Here is a 22,787-nt window from a genome sequence, read left to right as displayed (position 1 = left end):
CTATTTGTAATAAAGCAGAAACAAACCCCAAAGTTGTTGCAAAACGCGGCAGCTGAGCCTTCCCCTCAAAGCCAAGCCGAAGCAGCCCGCTACCGCCTGCGCTTCTCCGTGGAGAGAGCACTGGAACCCCGCTGTCAGCGGTTGGGTCCAAGGTACATTTTGAGACTTTTGTGATGTGAGGACCAAGTTTCAAGCGTGCCACATGGTTAGTGAACCGCATTTGGAAGAGCGCCGACAACTGCTGTGCAGAAACTAAATGCCCCAAAATATCCAAAATATTTATCTGAATGAGTATCAGTCAAAGGCAGAACAAGGCTGTTTACAACTGTAGCATGCATTCAGCCAAATTGCATTTGCAAATTAGTGTTTTGAAGCTATAGACCTAAAAATAAAATAACTTAATGGGTTGAAATCATTTTTGCTAAGGAAAAATGTATCTATGCCAGCAGCTTGTATATGAAGTTACAGCCTGTTACAGCCCAGTGCGTTTTGAAATGACCGAGATATTAAACTCACAAACAAGGTTGTCAGACAACAAATCAAGCTGCAAATTAGCCTTCTAATCTTATAATCTGGTTACAGCTGCCAAAGTACAACTGACAATTGATTTGCTCTTTGCTGTCCAGCACAAAATGTCATACATTCTTTTTGATGGGAGTCAATGAGTGCATTAAGCGTATAGCAGCCCCTGTCCTCCCAGCTCTCCACTGCCAACAGCCCTAAATTACTGGGGTCATTATCGGTACGGATACTACTCTAAAGTGCAAAGCAGAATTTATATGTCACTCTTCTGCATTTATTCACTTGCAGAAAACGTGTGTTCTTTCTTCAGCAGATACACAAAGTAGATCTGTTTGAGGTCATTCAATGTGCTAGCTTTCATGACTGTTATAAAAGTCAATATTTTCAGGTAACTACTTTGGTGGAGTCTCATGAACTATTAATAGAGTGGTGTGTTTACTTGTAGCATTACCCTTGGTAGTTAGCCTTCATTTTCTATCCAGTACCTCTGATATGAAATAAATTAACTTTTCATAGAGGATATAGATTTTTCACTTGTTACAGACTCGTTGTAGGACTTTGTACTTAGAAGATTCAGGACATTTACTTGTGTTGTTTGGAGCTTTTAAACAGAGCAAGGAAGAAAAAAAAATATGGAAGGAAAACATTTGCTGGTGACCGAAATGGAAGAATAGCACTGAAAAAATCTTAACAATTCTTCAGTGAATGAAATTGATGTTGGGAGGGTGTGTGTGTGTGTGTAATTGATGCTACCTGTCTTGGAAAAAGGCTATTAGGAAAATAATTCTGGGGAACTGTGATAAATTGGCATTGTACTCACAAAAGGAATGTTCTCAGGTGATGACAGTACAAATACAGGAAAACATTCTTTTCTTGTACTGTATGGGACCAGCATTGGATAACCAGCTCTAGGGAGACTAGGTAGGAACCTGTGAAAATTCAGTCTCTCGCTGAACTTCTGCCTCACTCAATTTCCCTTGAAATTTTACTGAATTTTCCTAATGGGAAAATTGTCAACAGAAGACTGTTGGTTAATAGAAGCCTGATTAGAAAAAAATGAAATTGAGGCACAGTTGAAGTGTGTGGTTTATCAAAACAAAAAGGAAAAGACATTATGAATAGAAGACCATTAAGAAATGTTGCCAGGATAAATCACTTTAAATATGATGATTTTTTTTTCTTTTTAAATTAACTCTTCCAGACTAAATTCTTAGACTCCGTGTAGCTCAGTTTCAACTCGGAACTTCGCTTGTTTGGTTGGGTTTGGAGTTTTGTTTTGTTTTTATCTAGGGAAAAATGATAAAAACTTAAAGACAATGGTTTCTGAAAGGAATGCTGACATAACTTTAGCTACTGTAGCATAAAGACTGTCATTATACTAATTGACTGCGGAACAACCAACTGCCTGAGTAAGGAGATTTGGGAGGAATGGTACCGTATCAAATATAAAGCAGGAAGAAAATCACGTTCTCCTATACACAGAAATATTTACTTATTCTTTTTGCACCACTTTTTCAGTATAAATATGTATAAATATTTAATTTCAAAGAGGAAGAGTAGAACATTCTGTATGTTTAAAATATAAGTGTTTCTTTCTTACTACTTCTCTACCACGACTCATGAAGAATAAGTCTGTTCTGTTGTGATTTGTAAGTACCTAATTGCCATACAACCGTTAGGACAGGCAAGTTCCTGTTAGTTTTAGAATAATTAGAGCATGAGTGGATGTATGGCTTGTTTGGTAGACAATTTTATAGGAATTATATCAAGAATAAGAGAACAGAAAAACTATTGCTAGTAAACTGAGCATTTGAGCTTTCATGCATCCTTCCACGTAGATGTACTTTAAGAAAAACTTGAAAAAAATGTGGGAGAAAAGCTTCCAAAGGTCTAGAAGATAATATAGATGCAACATAAGAAACTGTAGAGGGGGTATGAAAAGCAAATAGTTGGAATCCAGTGGAGTAATAGAACAGAGATCATGGCAGTGAAATTCAAAAGTAGTAATGTTTGGACACAGTAAGTGGCAGAAACGGAATCGTGCTCGTATCTGTAACCTTACGGCAATCACCTGCTGCTTCAATTAGCTCTAAACAAGAGATCATGGAATAAGGAAGTTCTTCTTTGCCCTTGAAATTTACAGCTCAGGCATATCTCTACCTAATATTCACCGGTGTTAATTATAATGTTAGGTTAGGATTTATTCTTAATATGCTGTATAATAGGAACCGTGGCAGATCTGGTAAAAACTCATGAACTAGTCTAAAGTTTTAAACTGCTAAGAACAGCAGCTTGATTCTGAAGTGTGTTAGTAGCTGGTTTTGTTTGTAGAGTGGTGTATAAAGAGTATTTTATCAAAGCTTGTGTGAAGTCTAGAGTTCCTGGTGAATCTACGTTCACAGGAAACATTCCCTCTGCATTCACCTTCCCCTCAACAGGATTCCGAGGTTTTCTTTTTGATAGTAACATGGGAAGCTCAGAGGGCTCCTATCTTCCTGCAGTTCTTTCCAGAGAAAGAACTTGTTACTCTGATCTATTGTATTTCAGAACACTACATTGGTTAAAAAGTCATTTTCATTTTTTAAGTGTTTTTCTCCTCCCATTTATAACACTGAAAGTACAATAAAAACAAGTGTTCCTTGTTTTGAACTCTGACTCTCAGTCATTAATTTAGTCCCTGGTTCTGCAAGATGCTCTGCGTGAGCACAGGCATTTTGCCTGCGTATGGAATGTATATTTGGACATAAAGAAAGTAGTATTTTCTATATTATCTTGTCTCTTAATTCCTGTAGAGGCTTAATTGAAGCCAGTCAGCCCAGGTTCTACTTTCAAATTGACAATAAATATATATGTATCTATTTAACAAAGTATAATTTCAAAACAATTTGATGTCTTTTCTTCTTCTTCTAAAATAGCACAACCATAATTAAGAAGACATGGGATCATAGTATGCTTTTCCTTTGCTTTTCCTTTTTTTCAATGAACCATCAAATGATTATGTCAACTACCACAGTTTAAAATTGTGACATATTTTTAGTAAGTACATCTATCTAAAGCAATACAAGGAAAATGAGATAAGAAAAGGACCTTCTGTATGCAGGGGGTAAAATGACGGGTTTTTGATTGCACGTGGTTTATGATGTCAATGGTGGCAACGATGCCAATGTTTTGACTTATTTCAGTAAAGCCATTCCCCAGCATGCCATTCCCTTGACATAGTGTCATCCGCCAGTTACTCAATATTCAATATAAGTTAAAAAAAAGTTGGTTTATCTCCTACTCATCATAGGAGTACTTACCATTTTTGTAGCATTTCCTCTGTTCACAGTGAAAGATTAGAGGTCAGAAAGTATGTCTTACGAGAAAAGACATGAGAGAAAATCTTGCTTTAGGTAAGAGAAGATGAAAGGGTGGCAGAAAAAATAATTTTCAGATGTATAAAAGGGTCCTGTAGGAAAGGTAATAAATTTTTGTTTATGTTAGGGGTGAGGTGAGAAATAATGACCTAGAATTGCAATACGATTTTGTCTAGGTAATAAGGAAAACCTTTTGGTTTTGAGGACTAATAAGGTCTGGAATGGTTTAGAATCTCCATTATGGGATCTTTGTAAGAAAGTTCAGCTAAATATTCTGCTGAAATATTTTAAGTTTGGCCAAACGGTGTGCTAATGAAAAAAAAAATAAATTCAAGATATGTTGAGACAAACACAAATTTAAGTCCTCTTACTTTAGAAACTTTTTAGTGTCGCTGACAAACAGGTGGCTGAAAAGGAGTGACAGCCGGAATGGGGAAGAGATGATTCACCTTTTCTTGCCACAAAGAAATATTCCAGGTAGCTGTCACGCTATTCCATATTATCTCTATATCATAATTTTCCCATTCACAGTCATGTCTGATGTCCCGATCTGGGTGTAAACATAGTTCTGTCATCTCTTTATTAATGAGGGCACCATGATGTCAGTCATCCAACAGTCCTGCATCCAGTGACACCATTTGATAGAGAGGGGCCGCAACCTTTGAACATGCACACAGTTGATCTGACCTAGAAAAAGCGGTGAAAACCTCTGGTTTAAGAGCAGTGACATGAGGAATAGCATGCTATAAAGTGTGCGTTTTTCAAAAAGTAGTGTGTTTCAAGAAACAATGCAACAGAGCTGAAAAACAATGGAAGTTGGCCCCTTTTAAGTTCAATATTTTATTAGAGACTTCACAACTCAGACTTAATTATCTTGCGAGAAAGGTAGAGTATTTTAAATTTACAATGCCATAAAAAATAGGGCCAAATGTAAAATATGGAAAAAATCTTTCTGCAGTAGTTTTGAATGGTAATTTCTAGAATCAAGATTTTTGTTTTGAAGCAGGCTGTTTATTTGATGGAATTATAACTGTGTAAAATAAAAGTTTTCTTGAAAATTTCTTGAAAGCAAAATTAGCTAGCAATCTACACTGAAAATTTTGTGCAATATTTATATTCTTATCTGTTAAAATAGGTGTTAACAGCAAAATTTAAGACAGTCTTTTCAACAATATTTTTTAAAAGTTTGACCTTCACAGATCGGAATTACAGCTTTCCTAATATCATGATCCTCTTCATCTTCTCATCACTTCCAGTACTTCCAGTACTGAGCGGGGCATAAAAAGAATAGTGATGAAGTGATTTTTGTAGCCTTGGCATAATCAGGAAAGTACGTGCTGCTCTTGAACTCCGTATGCTTCACACATATCTTTGCCTTTTGTCTTCAGGACTGGTTTTCAGCGAAGTGTTCATTGCCGTCCATACTGTTCTTTTTCTTTTTTTGTTGCTTTTTCATTACCCATATTTGTAATTGTAATTGAATTTTTGGCTGTGTTAATGCTTGTGTTGCAATAGCAGCCTTATTCTGACAGCAACAGCCTAGAAATAACAATGCACAAAAATGTTTCCTCTAAGATTATCTCTGTGCAGACAAGTTATTTTAATCCAGTACCTTATTACAAACAGGTATAGGAGAAAACTGTTGCACGTAGGCCAGACAAAATGTCCAGAAAAATTCAAAATTTAAGCTGCCTTTTGCAAACATAACCTATAGAACTCATTTTATTCCCATTTCTTTAAGTTTGCTACATACTTTGTAGACTGAGAGAAGAAAAACTTCTAGTGGACTTGATTTGCCCCATCTTTTTGCTTAGACCTTGGGTTTATCGTAGTATTGTGTCTGTCTTGGAGCAGGGTGAAACCCAATAAATTTCAAATGCGTACACATGCACACACATACATATATGCACATATATATATTCTAGGATCATAAGGTGAATTGCCAATGAAACACGAAGAAAGTATAAACGACTATACCTTTACATGTTTCCACTAAAAAAACCCCATACATTTTTAAACAAACTGTGCAATAGTTTCCGTGGGAGATTTACATTAAAGGTGTTCTTAAGCAACTGACTTCTCGCATATTGTTAGTCGTGACAAAGTTTTTTGAGTCACGCCTAGGGATGGCCAACCCTCTGTTTTCTGGAGGGAAAGACTGTTCTCAGATGTAACAAACTGCTCTTCTTGTTGTCCTCCATCCTTTATGTTTCTCAGTAGGAATATGTATTTCAAGATAAAAGGAGGACTTTCTCTGATTGCATACTAAGTTTCAAAGGCAGGCAGACTTTAACTGGTTTTCCTTCCCAAGCTAAAAGAATCCAGAATACATACCTGAAGATCTCATAGCCATTTTCCTCATTTCCTCATTGCTTTCCTGACCTGAATACAGTTTTTGTTCAACCATCCAAATCCTCAAGAATTCTGGACTATACTGCTCACTAAAATAAAACCGAGGGATAGATAAAAAAAAAAAAAAGAAAAAAGTAAAGGACATGATGAGATAGAGCATGTATTTCAAATTAGGTTTCTGGTTTTTTAATGAATGAAGTTTCTATGGCTATTTTTAGCAATGGAGTTTTCATTCAACGCTTTTACTCAGATTTACATTCTGTAATTTATGGCAGAATGTTGTCCAAGGAATGAGTATATTCCCTCCCTGCTTCAACCGAGTGAATGAGAAGGGTCTCAGTCTCCATAGTATGTCAGACCTAAACGGCTGATAGTGTTCTACTTATCTGAAAGGTTGATAACGATCCATGATGATTATAGAGTAAATAAGGATCTTTATAACACCCTTGAAGTAAAGCAAGCTACTGAACAAAACTTATGTCAGGCTTCCAATAGTCAGTCCAATGCAGACTGTGGGTAGTGGCTGCACTCCTATTTCTCAGGTGAATTTGATCCTGCATTTTAGTTTCAGCGGTATCAAGAAAGTATTGCCTTACTCAGTTTTTAATTATTATTGGTGTGCCTATACAAATAAAAACAATACTGACAAAATTGCAGTCATTCTGTTTCATTTAGTATCTTACGAATAAGGCGCTTTCTGCAATTTTTCATGTATTTGAAGAATTAAAATCTAGTATAATGTGTGAATAGTTAATTTGAGAAATCTGTAGTACTTTCTGGACACTGCCGTTGCTTCAGTGCTCTGACAGATTTCCTGCTTTTGCTGTCTCTTGCTTGCATTTTATCATATGACCATAAATGTTGTGCTGGGGGAACAAAACAGAAACTGAAGCTCAGGAAGAGGGAAAAATAAGGATGTGACCTGAAGCACTGTCATTAGAAAGGATGCTTCTTTATAGAAAATGTTATTAAAAGGAAAAAAATGATGTTTCAAAAATTGTGTTAATACTCAATAGCATTAATGATATATTATTTAAGTTTACAGAAATACACTTTATGAATATAAAAATCAAGTAACTATATCCAGTATTACATGTTTCCTTAAAGGTTTGTCAAGGTTCATGATTCCTTACACAAAAACTCCTTTTGAGGGCTTCGAATCTACTTTTAAAACATATTCTTGTTTTCAGCAATATTTTGAAAAACCTCTTTGTTCTTCTCCAAAATTTTCTGTTAGCAACATTTCAAAATCTCTTGAAATGTCCCTTTCAGAAGACAATTTGCTCTCCAGATTCTTTGTTCTGTCCAGTCAGCAGTAGCTGAAATACCTGCCTTAGAGTGCATCTTTGCTGCTCGCTAAATATGCATGTTTACCTGCAGAAATAAAGTAATTCTTAACAGTACATAGCAAAAGCATGCAAGTAATTATTTATTTTGTAGCTGAACTGGTAATCAAACTATTTGTCTGCTATGTTTGTTTCTTGTTTCTACTTGTTTTCACCCTATGCCCAGGACTAAGGAGGTGGAACATCAGTGTTACGTCATAGACAATTCTTAATGCAAATATCAGTCGTCATTGTACACTTTATCAAATAATGGGATAATTATTCTTGTCCAAGACATTTTCTTGCACTATAATGTTTTTTCGCTTTATTATTCTGTGGTCACTTCCAGCCACGTTCAGCCTGCAGATGAGTAAGCACAATTTTTTAGCTGTTAGTTTTAATTTGGTTAACACTTTTTACTGTTACAGGCCAGATAAATGGCATTTTTTCTAACTACCCACTTTCTAAGAAAGACAGTCTCATAGTAACTTTCCATAATAAATAGTGTTTTTATTCCCAGCTGAATAAAATCAATTTTTTTGCTACGAGTGGTCAGAGATAGGTGGAATGGAGACAATAGAGGAGAAGCTGTCTTCCTCTGCCATATACAAGAACCCTGTCGTCTTTAATTCACTACCTATCCATAGTGCATGTCTGTTCAGCTCTTCACCTTTTTGTCCTACCAATTCTGGGGGAAATCAGAAGGAAATAGAGAAAACTGATATGTTAACATAAATCGTGCAACACCAAAAGCATAGAGAGCTGGACTTTATTTACGCTGGTTTTGCAGCCAACTCCATAGTAATAATAATTGCAGTTAAATAATTCGCCAAAGCCTGGTTCCATTTGCAGCTCTGGCAACGAGCATTGCCTCATGAATTTTGCAGGACTTATCTCAACTATTCCATCTATAATGCCATATAATGATGTTAATCTTTGTACATTTCTTGAGTTGCTTGAAGTAGGAGCTGCATACATTCCTGAACATTATTATTATTTTGGTTTACATCATTATGCCTTACACAGCTTTAAAACCAAACTTCAAATCTTCCTTTGTTCAGCAAATACAAAGTTTCCTCTTGCCACTCAGAAACCAGGCACCCTTAAATGCTGATTTTCTGGAATCCCTTTTCTGATCATTATGACTTTCAATGCGTATGTTAAATTCTCTGTCATGTAGAACAAGAATAATTTAATTCATCCCAAGATTGCTTTATAGCACTCAAAGTACTCTTGGAATTTTTATTGTTTTCATTTCTGAGCATTTGGGATTTTTTCTTTTTCAGATAACATATATGTTTAACATTTACTGCTGTGTCACAAGAAGAAAATTTCATTTCAGGTCAGTTCTTGTGGACGTCTGCACAATACTTGGAAAATTAATGTTGGTGTTTGGCGCACTTTGGTAGTTTCCTATGAACAACATGTAATGGCACAAAATTAAAGGTGAACAAATAAGTTGTTGCAAATGAAGGTACTGTTATGATACCTGAGCTGTCTCTTTTTAACTGCTTTGAAAAAAAAAAAAAGCATTTTCTGTTCTTCTGTTTGGAAAAGTTATGTTAGTTTTCCCTTGAGTAGTACAGCCCTCTTGAAGAGGGGGTTGAGATGCCTGCCTTTGGGAGGGTTTGTATCCTGTTGTCTGAAGCATTTGAAGTAGATTCTGCCCTTTCTCACTGAAGGAGAAAACCCCCAGACTCTTTCCCCATTTTTCACAATCCTTCCTTGACAGAGAGTCGTTTCCACTTGAGTGGTCAATGATTGTGCTACACACTGGCTAGAAGTAAGAACACCACTGCCCGGGAGGCATTAAGTAAAATTAAATCCATTTAAGGAAGGAAAATTGAAAAACAGTAAGGAGAAAGAGAAGAAGGTGTTCCTCTCCATCTTAAGTCCATTTGCGGATGCCCTCCAAGGTTATCCTTGCTAATACAGAATAGCAGCAACAACACATTCTCGTGGGCAGTGTGTACCCTGTGTGTGTGTCGTGCGCAGAAGCAACAGGTGAGCTGTAAGATCTAAATTCAGTAATTCAGTTCTAATGGAATCGCTACCAAAGCAACAACTCATAACACACGTCAGGAATCCAGTAAGTAACGAGCTGGTTGTACCTTCTTGCAAACACTTACTAAATGGCGTAACAAACATGTTTTTGATGGAGGAAAGCAAAATCTTACAAGAGAAATAAACAGGGAAATACTAACTGATTTTTGTACGGTAGCAGTTGTACAGTGGTTTTTTCCTATGAAGTGGTTTTTAGTTTGTCTGTAGTGAACTCCCTCGAGAACCTTCACTCACATGTTAAGACTTTCCAGGTAGCTATGTCAGGTTTAATACAACTTTTTTTCTTGTTAGCTGGCCTCGCTTTGTCAGACAGCTGATTCTTTATCATCTGGTGTGTCACCTCCTTCATCACCTACTTCCTGGCTGATAAACAACGAGTGTTGGCGACAAGACATGTATCTTATTGCTTAACTAGCTGGAAGTATTGCAAACGGCCGTACAATCGAATTGGCCTGGTGTTGGTGGTGTTTGTGCACCAGGAGCCCAAGCCTGGACGTGTTGTTTGTACTCAGCTCCTGTAAGTCACTCCGTGTGACTTGGTTTTGGTTGTTCATGCTGCTCCAAAACCTGTAACAACTTTAAAACCCTTCCACATCTTTCTTCTTTCTTTCTTCATTTTTTTTTCTTAAAAAAAAAAAAAATAATAATCTTGTTTCTGCTGTGGTCTTCCCAGTTTTCTAGGTCTAAATTTGTAATTTAATTTTATAGGTTAAAAAAAAAGTTTACCTTCATATGTCAGCCTTCCTGAAGATATGTCTGCTCTTCTGAAAAGTAAAACTGGGCGTACTTGTGTTTTAAGCCACTTTGCTGTCTATGAACATCTCCCAGACTCTTTATTTTAGCTTGTCAGCTATGAACTCATATATTGCTCTTCTAAAGTTTCTCTCTTCTATGATTGTGCTGAACTTTCTTATCTACCCTTAGATTCTCGCTTTCAGGGAGGCTGTTTTTAAAGCTTGCTTTGCTGTCAGGAGAGCTAATTTAAAGCCAGTGTCACAAACCTGAGCAGTAACTCCCCTAAGATGTTGTTCTTGATTTTTTTTCCATTTGTCATTGATTTTTTTTTCTTGGTCAAATAAGCCAAAACACTGTTTTAACACTGTCTGTGTATCTGTATTATGTTTTCATGCTGTATTCCAGTGTTTTACTCCTCCAGTATCACCTCTGTTTTATGACCGTGTGTTTCACCCACAACTGGATGATAGCAGTTGCTCTCAGTAGCGTTGCGTCTGTTTTCTACGCCTTATTGTCACTTCTGATCTTCTTATGGTGACACCTTTAGTAACATCATTGCCTTGTCCAAGAGTAGAGTGGTGACAAGAGAGTTAGACGAATCTCAGCAGTATTTATATGCTGTCTGGGATCCGGGCAAACCTTCCCTTTGACATTGTGATAACAAGCTGGATTGGCAAACGGAAAGATAAGGTAGCTATTTCCATTAAATGGTAGTCTTTCAAATTACATTTTTGAATGCAAAAAGTTACTTATTAGTTAAATTATGGACAGCACCTGTTATTAAATAGTGACTGGATTTTTTTCTTGCAGTGTCAGATTGCCGCAGCTAGAAAATTCTGCATGATTTTTTCAGATTACCTTACTGCTATTGGCAGATGCCTTCTCTCTGTTCTTCTCTACATTTAAGTATCCCTTTTTAAGGCAAAGTCATTGTTGCATATTAATTATTTTTGCTAATGGTGGAAGTGTTATGATTTGCTTTCAGAGGTATTTTATTGGTGAATATGGATGCTTTTCCTTCTTGCCCTTTCTTATCACTCACCCTAAACCCTTACACAATTTTAAGGTGTACGTTTCTTCAGTCTTTAGATGCAAAATTATCACACTAGAAGACTATACGTATGCAGAAAAGGTGACGATGCAGGTGATTTATGTGATGTTGTTGAGTCTTATTACTTTTAGAACCCTGTTTTAATGCTCTGCTAAAGATGGCTTGATGGATGAAGATGTTGCAAAAGCAGAAATCAGAATTTTGGCAGAAATGATCAAAGCAGAGCAACATCCAATGGAATAAGCATTTTATTTGCCTGTCCAAACCAGTCTGCATTCTGCTTATATATATTTGTGTATATATATATATAAGCAGTTCTGTATATGTTGCAGTCAGATCTGACCAAGCACTAGCAAAAGTATTGTGTAGAAAGAAATTCAGACAAAAAACCCAGCTGTGCTCTGTTCATCCTGCCCTTTCTGTGGGATCTAAGCGGGTTAGAGGGTTGGAAAGCGGAGTAAGGAAGTGAGTCTCAGCTCCACTGATGACTCGGTTATTTTCCATGGGATTAGTTTGCAGTCAGAGATCAGATTCACGCCCGTGCACAGCCCTGATCATACAGGGGAGGAACCACGGTTGTGCCTATAGCCTATGCCATAAGAATGGATGGGGTCGGTGGCAACGAAATGAAGTTAATAGGTTACTCTTATTTAATCTCTAGTGTTAAATGGCAAGGTGGTATAACTGCTTTCACAGATTTCAGTTTCATTCCAAATGCTTATTTTTCACTAAAGCATAATGTGTTTGACCAAATGTATTTTCCAAGGGGATATCCAGTCTTGCTTCGAGTCCATGAAGAGGCAGAGAATCCAGTTTTTCGGTAATTTGATCCAATGGTCAAATATTCTTACTTTGAAGTTCATGTTTTGCATTCAGCTTTCAGCTGTCTGTGGCTAGATATCTCGGTTAGAATTCTTTCTGCTCAAGCCCAGAAAGCTTTATGATTATAGGCTCCGAGCCAGATAATCACAGTTGTGTTGCTTGTTAAGCCAACTGGTATCTTTGAATTTCATTTGAATTTCATTCAAAGAACTGGAATTAGTGGCCAGCACTGTACTGACAGGAAGGCTCCAAGCGTGTGTCCCCAGAAGACATCACCTCTGCACCCCTTCCTCCACTCCCAGTGGGGTCAGGACAGGCTAGCGGTCACATCCCAACCTAAAAATTGTTCCCCCGAGAGCCTGTGGAAGTGCACCACTGGCACCATCTCTTGCGGGAACTCTTTTGGTTCCGATCACGCTGCTGTTCCGGCGAGCTCTGTCTGTGCTTTCTGTGCGGGGTGCTCTGCGTGATTGAGGCTCTGCATTACCGGGGCTTATGTTTCCAAAAGCACAATTTTACCTTAATTGGGTTAAAATGCTCTTTGGCATACAGGCAGTAGTTGTTTGTTTATGAAGGAAAAACACCTCTGCGTTTCTTAATAAGCTGAAGAAGTTAGCCCTTTAATGTTTCCTTTCTCTCGTCCTAAAGCGTTTTTTCCACCCTTCAATGGCTTTTCTGAGTCTTTTTCAGGTTATCTGGATTTAAAATCCTAATATTAGATATGCATGCAGTATCACTGTGTTAGTTTCACAAACTTCTTATGCACTGATTGAGTCTAAGCATATCCCCTTTTTATGTATTTTTCAAAACCACAGCTTTTTGTTGCAGTTCTGTGTATACTGGTTTGCCTTAGCCTGAATCAAAAGATCACTGTCTTCCAGGGCATGAGCGCTTATACTTAAAATGCATTCTTTACATTTTTGCTAATGGTTTATTTTTCATCACTCATTTTCATCATTCATTATTGCTCTAATTGTCCGCTTCAATCATTGTGTTTTCTAACAAATTAGTGATGCAAACAGCATATAGCATAGCCTAGATCTGGTGATTTAGTTATGATTTAATCCCACAAAACTGTGCTAAAGATGTTGCTCTTGATGATGACAACTCTGATTTGACATCTGTCAGTTCTGAATTCATTCCATGCTTATATTGCTCAGTGTTGGTTTGTTTTCATGATTAATATAATCAAGTTCTATCCCGACAAAAACTATTGCATATAAATACTTGGCTTCATCAAAAAGTTCTGTAATTTAAAAAAAAAACAACCTTGAAATCAGTTTATAATGCAATTATCTAATTAGGGATTATCTGTAGAAACGCTTATGCGAGCCATGTCAGGACTTTGTATAATGCAGATACCATTTATGAAATGCAACTTGGAGGAGCGCGAGACTGGGTGCAGTTTGTCTGCTTTTTATTTTGCTTTCGTCTGTGCTGGTTTTAAAAAATCAACATAACTTTAAAGCAAAGAAATCCAGTTCAGCTGTTGTTGGAGTTTCATTTCATACTCTTACTGGTGTTTTGCTCTTACCCTCAGTATAAAGTGAACCATTGATTTTTTCCAAAACATAAAGTTCACAGAAGGTGAACTACAATGTCATTTCCATAAAAATATGTACAAAACAAAATTGAAATCCACATACACGTTTTTGCTAGAAATGCTTAGGCACTCATCCATTCGGTGAAGAAGCTTTACCCTGTGAGCTGGCTCACAAAGAAAAAAAAGCATCTCCTACGTGGAGGGCTTGAAGGGATCCCTTCACAGTCAACAGCGAGTTACAAGTATCACACATAAGACTTTGGCAAATGGTTTCAGCTAATGAGTAAATGAGAGAAAATCGTGATCTGCTTGTTTGTATTATGAAAGTAGAAAAATTGGCTCAATTTGCTCAATAAATTATTCATTGAAAGTTACTCATTCATCACGAACAAAAATGCTGTCTTCAAACGTTTCATCTATTTGGTGTTTCAGATGCAGGAGAAAACTGATTTTACAATCTCTGTCATTCCTTCAGCTGTTCTAGAGAAAGATTCTAAAGGAATTATTCTCACAGGAAAAGTAAGCCTCTATTCTTCCATCCCCACAAATAAAGAAAAATTATTCCAAGTATAAGATTATTTTTTTTTGGGGGGGGGACGACGACACACGACCAAAAACCAAACAGTGAAGAATCTGTCAATACATTTGTTCAGTTGTCAATACATTGTTCAATGTTCATTTAGCACAATACATCTGTTCTGTTCAAAAGACTTTCTTAAATCGGGAGTTTAAATGTTGTACAAATGTCTACACGACTAGAACGCGGGAAGGTGTTTGATAGCATACAGAAAATATTGAGGTGAGCGTGTTCTCTCCTGTACTCTGGTGGTCTAACTTATTTGTTCTCACCTAGTAACTCCCTGAAAAGGCAGTCAGCGCCAGGGAAAGGATTTTGGAGTGGTTAACATATCTTCCTTACTGTGTGAATTTTCCCAATGTGGCTTTGAACAGCGGTAGAAGAAAAGTAGCAGGGAGAATTAGCAATTGAAGGACTGTCACTGTCATCACAGCCAGTTGAATGTGGGGAGCTGCGTGATGGTAAAGGTGATTGAACTTGCATCAGAAGAGAACTTCCAGGCTGGCAAAGCGTGGAACTTCTCCAAAATGATCAAATATGACTGGAAAAGTAGTTCCAGGAGCTGGTACACACTATGTATGCTGCAGCCTCCTGGTGACTTACTAAGCTGACTAAGAAAAAAAAAGTAAATAAGTGACAAATAGAATAAAATAAGTAGAAATAAACTCTTACTTGGAGTGTAAACTCCACACTTAGTTTACGCAGCTAAGTGTGGAGATGTGGAGACTGAACCGTTAGAGGAAGCTCGTAGGGTGGACAAGAAGTCCAAGAAAACAGACAGTGTTGACATATTTTCTTCTATGCATTCAGAAATAATCCTAGAACATTTTCTTAAAGCAACAGAATTTACACCGAAACATTTTTAAGAATCTTCGTGTAACTAATGCCTGAACTACAGAGCTACACTATGTGCAAATAGAGACACGATGAATATTGCATAAATGAATTTCCTCAATACCAAATAGCACCATATTTTCACGCTGTCGTTATGAAGCTTCCTGTGTTCATTTTGTTATGTCAAATTACTCATAAATCAGTGACAATTTTATGTGTATCACAATAAAAAGGGACATTTATTTCTTTAAAATACACAACATTTCTAATTAAGTTGATGTTTAAATAAGGCAATATAATGCATTCATGCATATATTAAGTCTAACTTGCTGTAATAAAATATCCAAGAAATTCACCGGTGTGTTCAACATTTGAGCATGGCGGTGATCACCTTTACCACTACCCGTTCTGCAAAGTCAAGACAATTATCTCATACCATCTATTTACTTACATGGATATTTCTATTAAATACAAGAATTACCAAACCAAAAAAATGTGGGCTATTTTGGTGAACGTGGTATTTGTAGAGGTTTTTTACATTTTGGACACATGGTGGTCCATTAAAATCTTGACACCATCAGGGAGTTAAAGACTGCACAAGTTATGTAAGTAATTTGAAAACTAAAAACGTCTTCAGTTTTTCCTCATTCCTTCCCATTAATCGCTTAGAAAGGTCGCACTTACGGAGCGCCCTGCCAGTTCTTATTTGGACCTGAAAAATAGTAAAATACATTCACTTTCATAGTGAGACAGTTACTCGAAGTAATCAGGTCTCAAGTTCCGTATGGTCTGAATATTAGTTTAGCTATGAAATAATCTGAGCGGCAAGTAAGGGATATAAATGGTAGAGAATCAGAAGCAAAGCTGTTGCTTTCTTGTGTACAACACTTAGTGGTATTGCTTATAGAAGAGTTTTAAGCTCTTTAAGAACAGAAGTAAAAAATGCTTCCATCATGTTAACTTTCATGCATTTATTCTTTTTCATAAAGAATCAAAAGATTGACTGATAGGTGCATCCTTTTATGCATTATTTTTAAGTCTGAAGGTCAAAGTGAAGCAGTTAGGTTGAAATAAAAAGTGGAAAGTTAACTAGTAATAAATTCCAGGAACCAATCTGTTATAACAGAACAAGATGGGAGTGGTTATGAGATATTGAAGGCAGTAACTGAAAGGCTTCATCTGAAGACTCATGAAACTGCATTTACACTGTCAGAACCGGGAAATTTAGGAGATATTCCTTCTCCATGGAAGGAGAATAAGATGGTGCTGATTCCAAGATTACGTGTCTTTCCAAAACTGTCATAGGACGTAAATCATACTTGAATGTGACTCGTGAGAGAAGAAGAGCTTATTATTCCAACTGATCACCTATCACTGTCAACCAGTGCCTGATCGTAGCGAGCACTGTAAAGGAGTGATGTACTTAGGGTGGCTTCTCCTCTTCCCTTCTGTCATCTGTGCAGATATTGTTATGCTAAACCTTTATTGATTTAAGATTTACTTGAAAAGAGATGCTAAAATTAACGTCTATCTAAGCTCATGAAAATTTAATGATTAATGCTTTCTGATACAGTCTTTTTTGTAATACCTGATAAAAATTTGGCATAATCATTCATATAAAATGAGTAGCAATTTATCCCCTCATTGAAAATTTGGGAAATGCTATTTTTCTGCTAAATTTCTGCAAAATTTTAGATTACTATTTTGAAATGTAATATATTGAGTTGATTTTGCTGATCAAATAGTAATGCTTTAGTCCTACTGTTCTGCAGGGGTTTTTATAAAAATGAGAAAGACTAGTAAGATGGAAGTTACATGTCCAAAAAAAAGTCTTATTCTGACTAGCTTTTTAAATCTAAAATATATGTATTAATTAAGTCCTTAGGAGTGTCCAGCTTTGTAGGTGTTCAAAACACGCCTGCACAGAGCCCAGAGCATCCTGCCTTAGCTGACCCCAGGCTGAGCAGGGAGGTTGGGCTGGGCAAGCCCCACATTCAGCCCTTCCAGCCTCGATGATTCTGGGATTGTCTGATTTTATATTTCGATTTAATACTCAAAATGTTTGCTTCTACAGATTTAACTAAATTTTGACACCATTTTCAAATCCGGTTTGGTTTCCATAATAACAGATTTTTTTAAAAAAAGCAAAACTAAAAAGCTATAAAGCACTTTATTTTTCCGCTCCAGAAATCTGGTGACAGTGAGGTTGAGGACTACTTTAAAGAAAAGCTATTTCCCTGATTTAGGATCAAAGCAATAAAATGGTAATAATTAATGTGATAATAATAGTATGGTAATACAAACTTAGACAAAATACATGCTTACAATACCCTTCCTGAAGTAGAATGTCTGCTTTTAATAACTATATTTTTGCTTAAAGCGTAAAATATTAGGATTACTCTTAGTTATTACAGATTAAAAAGAAATATTTTGCACCTCTGTGATTTCCTCCAGTTTCCATCGATCATTTCAAATATTTGCTGTTGCTGTACTTCTAGAATTTCTTTCAGAGTAACACTATAAATGCAAATCATATTAACATATAATATTAAATGACTATTAGTATATAGTCACAGAAAAGCAATGGTCCTGTGCTGTGTGATAAAGTGTGTAACTACAAATAGTTTCAATCAGAGGAAAGCAACTGGGGAAAAGTACATTAGGAGCCTGAATAAAAAAGCTGTTCGCAATCAGTTACAGCTGAGTGCAACAAAAATTACTTTCTTGGGATCAAAGGAAATTAATGATTGACCAGTGTAACCAGAACATCCCACAGCATGTTAAATATTTAATACCATGCTACTTCTGCCCAAAACAATCTGAGGTTTGGCATATATCCACTAAAATAGCTCATCGCTAATTAATTTGACATGTCATTTTGCATAAAATTAGTAATTAATACCAGTCTCCCTGCTCTATAGTGAACTTTTTTCAGTTAAAGATTCAATCTCAGTTGTTTCAAAAGCTTGATGAAATGGTCATTTTTTATGATTCTTAGAAGAGAACTTGCACATTGGAAAAGGTATTGCAGTCAGAAGGAAGGATATATCAAAGTTTATAGACCAAATTTATTTGAGGTTGTTCAAGGTCAATGAATTTTTTTCCCTCCACTTGCTTGAAATTATGAGTAATAGAATATGAATAACTGGTACTCCAGCCGAAATGAACTACAGTGATGTGTAACACTATATTTAGCTGTCTTTTAAACTGTTGCAGTCTCGTTTAACAGGCTCCAAACTGAACCTGCATTCTCCACCATTTAAAGGCAACATTTACCCCAAGGTTTTACAAACGAATTTGAAGAATCTCCAGTAATTATTACCCAAGATGCAGAAATGATGCGATCTTTGAAGAAGCGCTTAGGGTAACCATTGTAAACAGTGATTTTGAATAATCAAAAAAAAAGGAAAAAAAGTAAAACGTTGTGTTTGCTTTGGGGGAAAAAAAGTATTGTTATATGAAAAAGTGATTTTTTGCATCATTTTCCTAATCTGTCTATCCCCCTAAACTGAAGTTTATAACTGTAGTAAAATACAATTTATTGTGAGCCATTGTGCAATCCCAAACCCCAGGCGCTGGAATCCTATAGTTGAGAAGCCTCGAGAGTCGTTGAAAGCTAACATTACTCGGTGAAGGCCTGCAATGAGCAGGAACAGCCTCGTAGCAGAGAAATCAGAGACTGGAAGATCACTAGTAATTAAATTAATAGCAGTGAGCCCAGGGCCATGTTTCTCCATCTTCCGTTTCTCATATCGCCTCTTGTTTTTTCTGTGATACTCTCTTCATCTTTTTTGTTCCTAATTAACACTTGTTAACACTTTGGGGTTTTTCCTTGGCTTCTTTTGCTTTTTTAATTCTTTCGTATGGTTTTGTTGTCATTCTTCTTCATATGTGTGATTTCCCTGTTGACTTATCTTTCCGTTCATTTTCTCCAGTCCTTTCTTCTGTTACCTTCCTCTCCTCACTGATACCTTCTCCTTTTTCTTTCTGCTTCCTTTCATTCATTATGCCATCTGTCTAACTTCTCCTTGCTCGACTGTATCAGTTTTTTGTCAAAAACGACTCCTCCAGCACTTCTGATGGTGCTTCCTCGTTCCGTGTGAATCATTTGAGCAGCGTTATTCAGAGGAATGGGTTTTTTGCTATTCTAGCAGAAAATTCACGTCCTTTTCAAACTTACGTAGTTCAGTGTGCTGTAAGCACTGATTTTAGCATTGTAGCTGAATTAAAATGTCATGACAGCAGATTAAATGATGACAATAGTACCATATAACGTGTGAATGCTATAACATACAGTGGGTCTAAATCTCTTAGCGTAATTTCGGATCTTTTTAGTAAATAGTAAGCCTCACGTGCATTCATCTGTACTGAACGTAGTATAGTGATATGCAGCAGTTTTATCGACTTAAACATATGTTACCATGCAAGCTCCCAATCTAAATCATTTATTAGAGGTGGAGTTGCTTTTTCTTCCATGTTATCCCTTTAGGACAGGCAGGGCAGGCCAATATAGTTGAAAACTGGGACTTCTCAGGCAGAATGAGCTTCCAGGGCAAGGTTACCCGCAGTCTGAGCTCGTGGCACCCGGCTGCCTTGGGACCACTCTTGTAGAAAAGACTAAGCAGTCTCAGCCGCCTAGGGTTTCCCCCCTTACCATCAAGGGAAATATTGGCATGAGTGTTAGTAGATCTCAACTTCTATAAATAGTGACTGTAGCAGGAACTTTTTTTTCCTGAGAAATCTGCATGTAAATGTCATTCTGAGTGCTGGGTTGGATTCTCACGGTGGGAGGAGTTTTTCAGTAAGCAGGATACCCTGGTCTGAGCGCCATGGGATAACAGAACTTCTGTTACAGCTTTGGTTTTAAGTAGAATTCTTTTGAAGGAAAAGTAAACTGTGATGCTGTAGGCTTTCATATCAAAATTTGGACAGCAAGCAATAGAGGGAACATTTATTATTTCTTTCTTTACACTGTTGTCAGAATGTTTTGCACAGGAATATGATATTGTGAAGTGCAGTCTTACACACTGAAGGACTATGGAATTTCTGTTAGAACTTGTTATGAGCCTTATCTTTTGGGAATATAAAAGGAGAAAAGAAAGAAGACCCATCTTTATGAGTCAGAGGATACCAATGAACAGCCACAAAAAAAAAGAAATGCAATCACTGCATGAATTGAGAAAGTATTTCCACTGGCAACAGAGAGAAAATAAATCTGTGCATTGAGGAAAAATATTTTAAAAAAAAAAAGTAAATTATTTTTAGTTGGAAATCAGAAGTTTCTAATCTCTGAGGAGAGGGTTTAGAATTGCTTTCCATGAAGGCAGGGTAGCTAGAAATAAAGATGAACACAAGTTCGATTTATAAACTGTGGTTGCTTGTTATCACAGGCAATAAGCTGGTGATCTCTTCAGCACTTTCTATGGAACTAATGTAGAGCTGGCCACTTAGTAAGAATTATCCATGTTTCAGTCCTCATTCTTCCCTGCTAGTCACATTTTAGCTTACTTACAGTTCGCTTTTGGAGAAGGTCTCAGGTCGCTCCATTTCCTTGAAATCCCTGATACCCTGACATAAAATCAATGGACATATATTCCCTCTAAACTTAATAACACTCTTTACCACTCGGATGAGGTTAGTAAGAAGCAGTTTATTTTGTCTTGCTACATCACTGAGCGGTTTGCAACATTGCCTCCTACTTCCTGATAGCGCAAGGAAATAAAAAGCCAAATTCTCATATCCCTATAGTGTAGAGTTCATTCTACCGCAGCTTGAATTATCAGGACATGTTTTTTCTTTGCAAAAGGGATGCTTTATTTTTTGAACTTTGGGTGATTAATTATATCATAGTACATTAAGAGAGTGCTTCATTCCTGACTAAGCTACATTTTCACTGAGGCTTTGTGATATATAGAAAAGCTTTCCTTGACATAAAGCATGATTTAGATACCATGACAATGTAACTATTGGGGGAAAAAATGCTTTTGGTAGGCTAAAAGTGACTTTACAAAAATTTATCAAGACAGAAACTTTTAAGTCAACTTTCCAAGTTAATCAGTGCAGTTATGGATTTATGCTGAGCTAATAGAACAGTTTGCAACTTGGAATTAACTTAAATACTAGTACTAGTACTAAATGACTTTCTTTTGTCTGTAGGAATAAACTGAATCAAATTTACTAATGTAGATGCAACATACACTTGTTAATGAAAAGATATGAAAAAATTACCATATTAACTATTCAAACACAAGTGACTTCATAGAATCATTTAGACTGGAAGATCATCGAGTCCAACCATCAACCCAACACGGCCAAACCCACCATTAAACCATGTCCCTCACCACCACATCTACACAGCTTTTAAATCCCTCCAGGGATGGTGACTCCACCACTGCCCTGTGCAGCCTGTGCCAGTGCTTGACAACCCTTTTGGTAAAGAATTTTTTTCCTAATATCCAATCTAAACCTCCCCTGGCACAACTTGAGGCCATTTCCTCTTGTGCCATCGCCTGTTGCTTGGGAGCAGAGACCAACCCCCGCTGTGTATCGCTTCCTTTCAGGGAGCTGTAGAGAGCGAGAAGGTCTCCCCTCAGCCTCCTTTTCTCCAGGCTGAACACCCCCAGGTCCCTCAGCCGCTCCTCACCAGACGTGTGCTCCAGACCCCTCACAGCTCCGTTGCCCTTCTCTGGACACGCTCCAACACCTCAATGTCTGTCTTGTCCTGAGGGGCCCAAACCTGAACACAGCCCTCGAGGTGGGGCCTCACCAGTGCCGCGTACAGGGGGACCATCACTGCCCTAGTCACTTCTTCACAAAAAGATTAGGAATTGAAAACATAATTTGACTGATCTGGAGAAACAATAGTATATTCCTTACCAATCATTACAGGCTCTTTTTTTTAACTTTCTGATTTCTAGAATGCTTGGTAGGAACAACTCGGGATTAGAGCAGCTCTCATGGCTATGAATCTTATTTATACTACTTTGCCATTCATTTTGTTACTGACATACTAAGCCCTGTTACTATAAAATTTTGGTAGCATTTTCTTGGTTTTGGAGTAAGTTAGTTATTTTGTGTCTGTTTACTTAGCGTCAAAGAAGGCAGTTTAAAAACACATCTGCATTTTCAGATACCAGAATACAATTTAAAATTATAAATTAAGACTCTCTAGCTTTAAAATGCTTTTTCGTATTTTAGTTTTGTTGTTGTTGTTAAAGAAAGTAATTCTCTTAGAAAAGAAGTGGAATATGTCCATTCAGGAAGAGCCCTGTCTTTCACAGCTGTAAAAGCAATTGCAATCAGAACTAGGAAGCCAGGACAGGAAATTAACTCCACTGCAATACTAAAAGGCTCTCTAATGTCCAGCATGTGCCTGTCCTGTAGTGTAATACCGAAATATTTAAGTATGCATAGGTTCAAAGTCTCCGTGATCTAGAAAAATTATGTGTAGTTAGACAAGTAGATTTTCTTCTATTTCCCATTCTCCTCAAAAAATATATCCAATGTTTTTAAAATAGCTCTTTGCTCATGCTCATTAGTTCACCGTCTTTCTTATTTTTCTTAGCTTTCCACATATTCCATATCAAACATACTCACATGCCTCATT

Source organism: Charadrius vociferus, unplaced genomic scaffold, assembly GCF_000708025.1.
Source record: "Charadrius vociferus isolate BGI_N301 unplaced genomic scaffold, ASM70802v2 scaffold478, whole genome shotgun sequence".
Classification (NCBI taxonomy): domain Eukaryota; kingdom Metazoa; phylum Chordata; class Aves; order Charadriiformes; family Charadriidae; genus Charadrius; species Charadrius vociferus.
Note: the sequence above shows the minus strand (reverse complement) of the source record.